Source organism: Branchiostoma floridae, chromosome 3 (genome assembly GCF_000003815.2).
Source record: "Branchiostoma floridae strain S238N-H82 chromosome 3, Bfl_VNyyK, whole genome shotgun sequence".
NCBI lineage: Eukaryota > Metazoa > Chordata > Leptocardii > Amphioxiformes > Branchiostomatidae > Branchiostoma > Branchiostoma floridae.
The window spans coordinates 30,093,613-30,099,158 of NC_049981.1; positions in this window are offsets into that span (position 1 = coordinate 30,093,613).

The following is a 5,546-nucleotide window of genomic DNA, read 5'->3' on the forward strand; positions in this document are numbered from 1 at the left end:
ACAGCGGCTCGCCTTGAAACACGAGGAGTTTTCCCTCTAATTTTTCTCGCTCTGTATTTTCCTTGCGCGGCCGCCGCAGGGCAGACAGCCCGCTCACTGTGGCGTGTACCCCAGCAACGGTTCGGTATCAAGTAGGAGGTACGCGAACAATGCGCCGAATCTTCACGGTCTGGAAGCGTATAGTTGTTCTTTTCTCTTCTTTTCTGTGTTGGAACAATGTCGGCTTGAGTCTAGTAATTTTCCTCTCGTCCCGGTGACACTGTGTCTCTTTGTGCGGCGAAACCGAACAGATTTTTTACGTGCTCGCGATTTTGTGACGGAGTGCCGCGTGGGGTACTTTCTTTTAAATTTTCAACTGTAAACACGAATTACACACAATGACACTCACAGAAAGGAAAGAAAGACCTTCTAGCAACACAATTATTTCATACCCTCCTTCTTGTCTGATGTCGGAGACATTTCATTTGCTGTGCCGGAATCCAACGTGAAAGGCAATTTAACGAACAGCTGTCACTTACTTAGATAATCATATTCCGAAAAGCGATTAAAGCAAACAAATGCGAATAAGTAAAATGCTATTCAGAGAAAATAATTATCACAGTAACGACAACGGGGGTAACCTATATCCGTTATTTTTAAATACAGGGTATATAGGGATATTAAGTTGACGGACTGTAGTTTCAAATTGCAACATCATCAAAATATTGCAATTTGAAAACATCGTTCGTAGACTTGATATCCCTAAATACAGTGTTTTAAAAGCAACGGATATAGGTTACCCTGCGAATAAAGGTGAACAAGCGTTATATAAATTCAATTGTGTGTTGATAGATTTATGACTCTTACAATTGTCTAATTGACTATCAATATCTAAAAAGATAAAATGCCCAGGAAGAAAAACGACGTTATGTCCAACTTAAGTTATGAACTAAAGCAGCTCTACTGTAATTCATGGAACGTGTAGGCCTAAGCGTATGGTTGCACTGCTCACTCCAAGATCGAATTTCACGTTTGAGATCCCTGAATGTTTCTGAGACTGTTGGGGTCACACAGTGTCAGAGTACCGGGATGTATAATTCATTGCTTGTCCATTAGACCGTAGGTTCTATCAAGAGCTTGTACCAAATGGTTTGGAGGTGAAGATTTGTGTCTGTGTTCGTGTGTATCTGCGCGCGTGTGTGTAAGTGTTTTTGTGTGTATCAGCGAGTGTGTTTCTGTGTGTGTGTGTGACCTGTCTGTGTATGTGTCTGTGCAAGTGTACATGTGAGTGTGCGGCGCGTTTCTGTATGTGTGTGTTTGTGAGTGTATGTTTGTGTGTGTGTGTGCATACATGTGTTTGTGTGTATGCATGTGTGTGAGTGAGTGCAGGTGTGTATGTGCGCGCATACATGTGTTTGTGTGTATGTGTGTGTGTGTACGTATGTGTGTGCGTGTATATGTGAGTATGTATGTGTGTATGTATGTATGTGTGTGTGTGTATGTGTGTGTGTGCGTGTGTGTGTTTGTGTGTTTGCGAGTATGTGTATGTGTTCGCGCGTACGTATTTGTGTGTGTGTTAGTGTGTGTGCATGTGTGTGTGTGTGAGTGTGTGTGTGTGTATGTGTTTGTGTGTGTATGTGTGTGTAAGTGAGTGTGTGTGTGTTTGTGTGAGTATGTGTTTGTGTGTGTATGTGTGTGTAAGTGAGTGTGTGTGTGTTTGTGTGTGTGTATGTGTGTGTGTTTGTGTGTGTGAATGTTTGTGTATGTGCGTGTGTTTGTGTGTGTGTGTGTGAGTGTGTGTGTGTGTACATGTGTATATGCGTACATGTGTGTGTGTGTGTTTACAAATCTGTCCAGTTGCTTGCTTATATGACTGGTACATCTCGTATCTTACTACCTTCATCGACGTTTTTGTTTGTTTGTTTTTAAAACATGACATAACTTGTTGACTGAATATAGCTTAACTCCCCGGACGTTGAAGTAGAATAATAGACTAACTGAAAGACGTACAACCGTCCATGCCTCCCTCCCCACTTCCCCATCACCAGAACAGACGTTGTGGAGTATACCCTTAAAGAGGCCGTCAAATTGAATCCGCTCTTTGCGGACAATTTTCCGGCCAGTGCGCACGCTGCCGGCTCGGTGGAGAGTGGTTATGTATCACCCTTCCCGCGGGTCAGACTTCATTAAAGGACAGGTTTGTACCTGAGATATAGTAGTGAGGATGAGGATGGGTACCGGTATAGATATTAAGGTACAGGTACGGCCAGGTCCAGAGGATCAGGTCCAGGTCCGGATCTGAACCTGGACCAAATTGCTTGTGAATGGGCGATTCTCAAAACAATGGTCCATTTCGCTACGAAGGAATCTGTATGAAGAAGTGTGGTACCTTCAACAACGTACCTAAACAACGCTAACTGACTCTGTCCGGTCCACTGATTTTTCCAGGTCCATTTTATTTTCGGATCGGTTCAACAAGAAAAAGACAGTTTTGTACCTGAGATGGTAGTGAGGATGAGGATAGTGAGGATTTAGCAGTGAGGATAGACTCCAATGGCGGCGGGCGGGAAGCTGTGGTAGACATGGGACTGACACTGGTAGTTCAACTAACGCAGAGGAATTTAAAGATGGAAGATGTGATAAACTTAAGTATTGTAGACGTAAGTGTAAGGAATATGGTCTCCCGGTTTCCAACTATTCGGAACCAGGAGCTCGACTGTGGTACCATTTTGTTTAAAAGAAAAAAAAAATTACGCACACAGCGGTGCCGTACTCAAGCTGAAACCTTATGCTAACGGCACCACTAATAAAATACACTCAATAGCACACACAAGAGTACGGGAATAATCATTATGACTGCGCTACCAGTTGCGCTACAGGGACATCCCACCATTGGTCTGAGACACTAGATTATGCCACAGAATCGTTAACGTTATGACAGAAAACCCTGTGTCAAAGCAGCAAAGTGATTCACTATGTAAAACATCTCCATAAACGTGCCGGCATGAACTACGCACATCACTGTTTATTACCAAGCCTCTAACGTGGTGTTATGGAAGCTTTGGCGACAGATATAACCCGACTTAATATGATAAGCGCCGACAGTAAAGCTGTATTCATTCTACGTGTCAAGTTTATGTAACGGGTGAAAATAAACTTGCATTACTGATTATGATTGACTTAAGATGTGAAAATACTACTGTCTTTATCCTCATAGCGCGCTTTGAATATTGATGGAGTAGAAACGAATAGAATGCCGCTAGTACGTATGTTGTCAAAATACTACTGTCGAAGTGCAGGAATTTACGCCTATGTCGTGTTTTGAATATTGATGGATTAGAAACGAAAGAATGCTGCTAAAATAGAGGCTCTGTACATATTTACCTTCTTGATTGTATAAGAACGCAGAAGAGAATACTTGATAGGTTGTATGCCATGTTTTGTACGTAAAAATCATGGGACATTTCTCTCTTCTTCTGATGTGTCTGTACCTATCGTAGTAACTATCGTAGAGTGGAATTTGGTATCACCAAGTACAGTGCATCTTCTCTGGGTAGTTTTAAAGAACGCTTGCAGATAGATGTGCAAAAGTTAGGTGTGACGGATCGGTCGGTGTAATATAACCAGCTGCTGCAGCGCCGCGTGCCTGCGAAACTGGTGTGTTACGCCGAACGGCGGTTATACCGGCTATAGAAATACAAATACAGATACCTAGATTATCATGGTCTATGTCTTTATCCCCTTCTCGCCTCCATTTACGTGCTCCAAACTCAATCACTGCGTCAGTAGATAAAATAGCCCGACTCAAATTGCATCACGGCACGTCTCGCTTTACGGGTGCGCTGCGACTTTACGGTTCAGAACTAAAGCGGGGGCGTGACGTTGTACGTGATAGGACCTTCACACTGAAATCGAATCAGCAGGAATTAAACAGAACCAGCCAGAATGGAGAATTTGAAAAATTCGTCCCAACTTCGGGCGGGAATTCCAAATGGACACACGAGAGGCGGAATGAGCCGGAATGCCGTCTGAGTGAAAATTCGAGTAGATTAATGGATACTCGTAGTACATTCTAGTCATCATCACTGCATTCCAGTGGCACAGATTCAGGAATGCAGTGAGAATTTCTAGAAAGCACCACGAATTCCCAGGAATATACAAAGAATTTTATTCAGACGGCATTCTGAAATAGTGATGATTTCTACTGATTAGGTTTCAATGTGAAGACCCTATAAAGCCGGGGCGTGAAGTTGTACCGTCTACATGTACGTACTAAGAAGATACGCAGTCAAGCGTTTGATACATGATGGTAAAACAGCACGAACCACTCTCTCTTCATTCAAGTTTGATCCGTTTCCAATCAAGGATTTGCTGTTAAGATGACATTAATTCTGTGATACTAAATGACTGCTCTTATTTCGGTTACAATGCAGATACTAGTACTGTACATGTCTTTGGCTCGTTCGTTCGTTCGTTAGTGCAAACCCTTGTAGAGTGCCTAGTAGCAGGGTATAGTTTTACAGGGAAAATTTGTTGCTAGACCTTTTCATTTAACATGCTTGAGGCACCCCTTCAAACACAGGATCCCCATTTAACGTCCGTCCGTCCCGAGTGAAGGGTACAGCCCCAACCGAGATGCCCTGCGGCAGGATTGAACCGGGCCAGGTGCACAATTATCAGAGCCTGCTACCAGTTGAGCTATTGGGACATCGGTCAGGATATCTGTCTTTGTATTATTTTTCTAATAAAGTGAAGACTCAAATTTAGGTTTCTACCATTCCTGCACCGTTCAGTTCTATGCACTTTGTAGGGAAGTAACACCGCAAAATTAGCATACTTCTCTGGAGCACCTTTCAAAAGCGGTTCATATTGTCAACCTCTTTAGTTCCTTCTGTGTCGTCTTCTGTATTATTCACTTGTCAATATACTACTTGTCCCTCCCCTGAGAGCCTTTCAGCACAACACTATAGCTAGGTTCTCAAACTCATATTGCTATACTGTTCAATTGCTGCTTTCCAAGTCCTTCTACAGCAACAGTTTCTTTCCCGGGCCAGCCAAATTATGGAATTCTCTCGATGACACCTGTTTCCCTTCTGTCTACAACTTATCAGCCTTCAAAACAAATGTCCACCACTATCTCTGTGTACAATTATTTCCAACTTCTTAGTTCATTGCCATGAAGTGTTCTAATCTGACCTTGCTCTGAACAATCTCGTTGAAAAGTCTCCATTTCTGTGTTCGTTGTCTCGTACAAAAACCAGCATCAGACCAGTCTTTATAGGTATAAACGTGTATCCGTCGAGTCGTAGTTGCCCAATAACTTAATCCCATCCACCTTTGACCTCCTGATTGTGCTCGAATTTTCCGCGACAAACGGCATTGAAAGGCGATATCTAATTCTGTCGGCAGTCGGGACCGGGTCACAGAGGTCACAGATGGTGACCTGCCCCAAAGAGCTACCGCTAACGAAGTGCTGGGAACATGGTGTCCCTTACTCTCCCAGCAGAGGTTAGCGGTATTTTAGTCGTTTTATCCCGTTTATTTCATTAGGCCATTTGACGCCACAG